General features: G+C 40.5%; 1 protein-coding gene across 2 annotated transcripts in view; it reads right to left on the reverse strand.

The window, feature by feature from the left end:
* Asb7 (ankyrin repeat and SOCS box containing 7) overlaps positions 1-6640 on the reverse strand; it is a 57128-nt gene that overhangs the window by 39066 nt on the left and 11422 nt on the right. Inside the window, exon 3 of one of the 2 annotated variants that reach the window (XM_050149148.1) lies at positions 1143-1257. The gene's annotated coding sequence lies outside the window, so the exon portion shown is untranslated. Of the gene's footprint in view, positions 1-1137; positions 1258-6640 lie in introns of both variants that reach the window. The other variant, XM_050149147.1, reaches the window with a different exon arrangement.

Consider the following 6640-nt stretch of genomic DNA (forward strand, 5'->3'; position numbering starts at 1 on the left):
CATGTGCTTTTGTACATAAAAACGACATTATTACAGTCTTAGCAATATCACTAAGTGATGTAATTAAAAATGTCAAGCCATTGCCTCAAATAGCTCTTTCCTCTGAGAAAATTGGGAAAGGGGAAATTTATCGATAATTTGTTTTCTTACTAAACAAGTTTCCTTTTGCTTCTTCACTTCACTACTCCCTTGAAATTCAGTCTCTTGGCTTAGAAATTTAACATAGAAAATACCTTTCAGAATAGTTTAATATTAGTTTCAGGGCTTTAAGAGACAGTATGGAAACTCATCAGATTAGATTAATGGAAGCTCTTACTGACTATTATTCAGACCACCATCGTTAAAGACCACCATGCTTTTGAAATTTTTATTTACTTTACTATTATTTTTGAGTCAGCCTCTTTTAGCTCGAGTTGACCTGCCAACGTGCTAAGTAGCCTTGGCTTGCCCCGAGCTCTTGATCCTCCCATCTCTACCTCCCAAGCGATGAGGCTGCAGGCGTGTGCCACCTGCACACTGGCTCCAAGTGAGCTTTGAGGGTGTCTGTGTATACGCACACACTTAGGGTCTCTTCTCCACCTTGTCTTTTGAGACAGGGTCCATCACTGAACCTGCACTGCACCATTCCTGCTCGACTGGCTGGCTCTCTAGCCCCCATGATCCTCTCTGCTCTGCACCCTGGTGCTGGGGTTACAGGTGTCCATTTCGATGCTCAAGCTTTTACATGAGTAAAAGGAGACCCAAGCTTCAGTCTTCACCCTTATGCTCAAGCCTAAGTCACCCACGAAGTCCCTGCCCTAGCCCCCAACGAGTGTTTCCAGACAGATTACCTTGGCACTTGGAAGAGGTCAACTATGCAGGAAAAAGACTGAAACAACAAACTTAGGTTTTCCTTTCAAGTGCCTGCTGCACTGTGGATATATTAGTTTATTCTTAAATCACAATTTCACTCATTCATTTCTGCTCAATTCTATTCTACTCCTGCTAGAGACGGAGCCCAGAGCCTATACTCTAAGCATATACTCTATTACTGAAGCAGCAGCCCCAACCAATTCGTTAGCAGTTTTCAAGAGGAATAGTAAAAGTTAAGTGTCATTTTCCTTAAAATGGCATTGGCGACTGATGGCCCCGAGTTACCTTACAGAAGAATGACTCTTCTCTTGGTAGACAGGTCGCCTAGTGACCATTGTGCACAAGCAGCATCGTGGGGAAGGGGTTCCCAGCGTGTCCAGGCCTTGGAGCAAGAGTTTTCTTCACCTAAAAACAAATCAAACAACCATCGTGGAAGTCTCCGAAACTAACAAAGGACCACGGCTGTTCGTAAATTCTACTTTTTGAAGACTTTAGGTTTCAGGAATTTATAACAAACTGATAGAACTCAGAGACAGTTTAGGAAAAAATGATCTTGCTGCTTACAACAATCTCCAAGATGCAATCAAATAAGATTTATTTTTGGCATTCTGTGCCCTTCTATTCCCCATTCTCCAGCTTCTTGAAAAAAAGTAAATAAGGAAAATAACAAATCACACATTTGGAATTTGGATACAAGCTGAGATTCTTGTTTTTTTCTACTGAGATTGTATCTTCAGGCCTGCTTCTTTGAGTTACTTTTTTAAGGACACCATCAGTCACCTGCTTTTTAAAAACAGGACTACAAAGATAAAAAAAAAAGTGTGCATTTAATACAGCAGCTGCCCAAGGCCAATGTAAACTATGGTAAGTAAAAGATTATGCCACTGAATGGTAGCTCTTCATATGCCTTAAAGGCATCCAGTCAATAACATTTACATGCATACAATGGAGCAACTTAAAACATTAACTAGCCAGAGTTTTTGCTAGCTTCTCCTGATGAATTCTTAAACAACAAAACACTAAAAACCCAACCTCTTTCTCTCTATATAGCTAAAAGGACTCTTTCCCCATTCCCACTGAATCCCAGTTCTGTACATTCCATTCAGGTTAAGGACAGCAGTGACCACCCCCCCCCCACACACACACACAATCACAAGGAGATCACTCTAGGAGTTAGCCTATTGCGAGACCTGCCACCCCTTCAAGTTGGGGGAAGGAGTGCAGAGCCTTTATCACTTAAACTTTCAGACAAGAAGAGGGACAGGCCATCTGCCAAGCAGACATGTGCAGGGGACGAGTGGCAGTTGTAGAGGCTCGCTGGCTGTGCAAGGGGATACTCAACTCAAATGAGAATCATCCATGTGTCATGTCTTAAGTCTTTAAGAACAGCAAAATGCTTGTATGCACACGGAACTAAATTCTGAGTGCGACCTGTGCCTATTATTTCCCAATAAAAGAAGTAGGCAAGGTCAGAACAACTCCTTCAAAGCAAAGTACAAATACCACGGAACAATCCTTGCAGAAATGGACCGGAGACCAGAGCAGGAAGGCTGCAAGGTGAGCCTGGAGCATCTTACAGTGCCTGAAGGCAAGAAAGTGCTCAAAGAAAACAAGCCAGTAAAGCCACCACCGCCTGGACAAAGGAACCAGCATAAGGGCTCTCCACCAGCAGAGACCACTGAACCTGGTTTCTCTGTAAGAGAAGAATTCTTGACCACTGAGCCATTTCTCCAAGCCCACAGACTTTAAACTGAAAAGCTACTCCATACACACATGAGCTGCTTTACAGGGGAGAACATACGCACATGGTATACCATGTACACATGATCTCTGTTGTTTGCATTATCAAAGTGGTCCGAGGTGTCCGACTAGTAGCTAATTTCCTCTTGGTGTTAACTTTATGAGCACTTGAGGGGAAAAAAGCACCACGGACCTTAAGAACAAATACAACTTCAGCAGTACAGGTGCCTATAAAAAAAAAAGTCATCAAGAAAAGCCACAGGTGGGAATGGAAAAGCCAAGCTTTCTGTAGGGAATGAATACAAGTTCAAAATCCTGATGGCTCTCAGAAATCACCTATAAAATAGGAGTCATGACAAAGGGCAATTTTTTAAATAATATACATTCAACGGAAGGTTTTCTTAAATTAATGATGGCTGCAGACTCCAGCAACCACTGAAATCAGATCCACTGCTAGAAATCACATTCTGGGTTTCAGGAAAAAAAAAGTAAATAAATAATAAACAAACATGGAAGACTTTGGAAGTGTCAAAATGAATCTTTTTCCCCAATGCATATCATTTTCTAAAGTAGTCCCACTACTTAATGTTAATGCTATGCTTACATTTAGCAAACTCATCTTTTTTACTATAAAAAAGCCGAAAGCTAACAACCTAGGTCTCCACGCTTTTATCAGTTGACCACACTGAATACTACCATTTTTTTTGCTGCCTAATTTCTTTCTAGGTGGACAAGTAAAATTCATTCAGTTAAAATCAGAATTACCTCCCACAGTTAAAAGAAAATCTACACTGAGATAACAGACTGAAGTAGAATATACACATGAATCAAGATATGGTAGAAATTTGCCCAAGGATACATAGCCTTCGACAAATCTGACGTCTCAACAATTTCCTTCGGCACAAGACTGGGTATTAATGACTCCTTCGTATTATTTTCTTCTACGGTTTGTTTGGTTTGGCTGAGATACCAAGCCCCCCTTGTAAGGGCAAGATGGCTAGCAACCTGGGGTCCTCCTGCCTTAGCTCCCACGTGTCAGGACTGCAGGCTTGCTGTCTGTTTCTGCAACATCTTATGAAGGGACACACATGGGACCTCCGTTTCCTGGTCTCAAACCACCAGAAGTAAGGTCACACAGCGCCTGACTCAGGACAGCACAGAGCATGTCTCTGCAGAGTAAATCATAAGGAAAGAAATAAGTGACTTTCAAGACACTGGGTTGAGGACAAAAATTAAAAATCTACCAATGGCTCACAAGACCCCAGAGAGAAGCCAGTACGGAAATATACTCTGTCCGATCAAAGTACACAATACAGCCAACAGGCAGGCTGCCGGGCTCCACTTATACCATCAAGGGCCTGACGCCCAAATAAAGCAGGTGTTATTTTGGTATCACTCAACATACCATAGCGTTCATGTCCCTAAAGAAGGACATTGCATTTCCTCCAAAGGACTGGACCTCTATGTGACAAAAAGATTGACTCATATAAACTATAGGAGAAAACCCAATGATTTTCACAAAATGCAGATGAAGTGACAGAGATCCAACTCAAAGCTTAAACCACGGGTATGAGAAGTGCTTTGCCAATAGTGCCCTACTAATGCAGTCATGCCAAGTCAAACTTAGCCAGCGCCTCACAAGTTTGCCAGAAAGTTACACTGAGGGAGTGCGTTCACATGAAAATGAAAGACTGAAGGTCAGGTTTTAGATATCCAGATTATCTGACTTTATTTACCCATTTTAAGAAGGGAACCACTAAGGCTAAATGTGAGCAGAGACTACACATACACTAAATGTAAACAAGCTAAGGACACACACACACGTGAACAAAATAAAATATGATATATTTACTTTATATAGAATGTGTGCATATAATCTAATAGAATTAATTGTGAATGAATGACATCATTTTAGGTATAAAAGATAGAAGTGGTCGTAACATACTAAAGATGTAGCACATACTTAAGTAGCATCAATTACTCTCCTTTTGTGATATAAATCTGTATTTTGTTACCAAATGATCAGATTAGTGCCCCCCCATGTCACTCACAATAAAATTAACACCAAGTTGACAGTCAGATACAGAAATATAAATATCAAGATAACCACGTTGTTAAGTAAATGTCCAAATTAAATAAATTTTAAATGTGTTGACATAACCTAAACCAAACATTCTCAACCATACTAATTATTACAACCTCTACTCCGTGTGTGTGTGTGTTTTGTGTGTGTGTGTGTGTGTTTTCTTAGGAAAACCATTGCTAGCTGAGCAGATTCACGCACTGTGATTTAAGTAGCAATAATGGCCTGGCTGGAAACCAGCACAGAGGAATATCCATCTTTACAAGTGTGACGAGTGCTCCTCATTTATAATCTCAGGTAAACATAGGCCTCACTTAGGAACCCTAGCAAACACATCCCAAGGCTAACTCTCAAGAGGAAAATAACTCCCCCACTCCCACTAAAGAGGCTAGACCACAGAATATATACTGCTTTTTACCTTTGAAACATACTCCAAATATTTTATTACCATTTTTAAAAAAGGTATAAGGTACTCAGAAGGCAGCACACTGCTGAGATCCCCATTTACTGCAGAACCTCTTCAGCCCTGAGCTCTGTATTTAAGTAGTATCAACTACCCTTTACCTTGACAGACCTTTCCTTAATTCCGTGTGTGTGTGTGTGTGTGTGTGTGTGTAAGAATGCTACCCTAAATTTTCTCCACAGTACAGTCACTGACGAATATTAGGGGCTCCCCCCTCCTTTTGCTTTTTTTCACTCGGTTCTTTAAAAACTGTGTCTCACTCTGCAAACAGCCCCACTTCAAATTCTCCATCCTATGGCCTCAGCCTGGAAAGGCAGTAGTGGTGGTGCACATCTTTAATCCCAGCACTCTCACCTCAGCACTCAGGGCAAAGGTAAGCACATCTCCGAGTTCGGAGCCAGTCCGGCCTACAAAATGAGTTCCAGCCAGGGCTATACAGAGAAACCCTGTCTCAAAAAAAAAAAAAAAAACCAACAACAAGCAAAAATAAGTAAGTATAGCAATTAGAGAGAGGGCTCTATCACATGGAGCTAATATATACTACTTTTAAATTCAAAATATTCTTTCTTCAAATCTAATTTCAAGTTTTAAAAAATATACAATCCCTCGGAATCTTTTAAAATTATCTTTAAGTCTTAAGGATCAGTAAACTCAAAAGGGGTGTGTGTGTGTGTGTGTGTGTGTGTGTATGTGCACAAGGCACATGAAATCTGAAGGAACAAAGTAAAAAGTCTACCATTTTAATTACTTCTTTGCACTGAAAATTCTAAAATCATTTGAGTTATTAAGATAAACGGGTCACTTTTTATTTGTGATAGCCAATGCTATAGAGTTCCTCATTAGGCAGTCTCTCTGCTGTCTTTGTATAACTTCTCTCTATATGGTTGGTTTGTAGATATCCTCTTTTTACCTTAACGGTCTACACTTACCTTGAGGGCATTTTTGGAGGCAGCAACAAAATAGGCAGCAGAAATGTGACCACATGAACTAGGTGCTTACATTTCAATCTAGCAAATTCTCTGTAAGGGTTTTAAAATGAGAAAACAAGAATGACCACTGCCAAAACTAAGCCCCACATAGCTAAACATACCAAAAAGAAGCTACTTTGTTTTCAAATTCCTGACTGTGCCACTATTGTCAAGGAGGTACAAAGCAAATTTTTCTAAATTCACCTAGAACCCCAAAGATGTAACTAATATTTCTATCACTTTATAACAACTCTGCTGTCCATCCATTTTGTCATGCACAAAAACCCAAAGAGTAAGCCAGATACTTTGTTTCAGGGGCTAATTGCTTTTATACAGCTCCTATGAAGTTAGCTACACACATTCATTTTTCCCAGGAAAACTAAAGCAAATTATTTAATTATTTTCTTCAAAACCCTTAAGTTTCAGTCCTCCAGTTCACCTTCTGCTGCCAAGCCATTATCAGTTAGGTAACTCTGAAACTTTCCTGATGGAGGCAGAGAGCAAAACATACGGGGGGGGGGGGGGGGGGGGGGG

This window comes from Alexandromys fortis, unplaced genomic scaffold (genome assembly GCF_014885135.2).
Source record: "Alexandromys fortis isolate MF-2015 unplaced genomic scaffold, M_Fortis_MF-2015_v1.1 scaffold_67, whole genome shotgun sequence".
Classification (NCBI taxonomy): domain Eukaryota; kingdom Metazoa; phylum Chordata; class Mammalia; order Rodentia; family Cricetidae; genus Alexandromys; species Alexandromys fortis.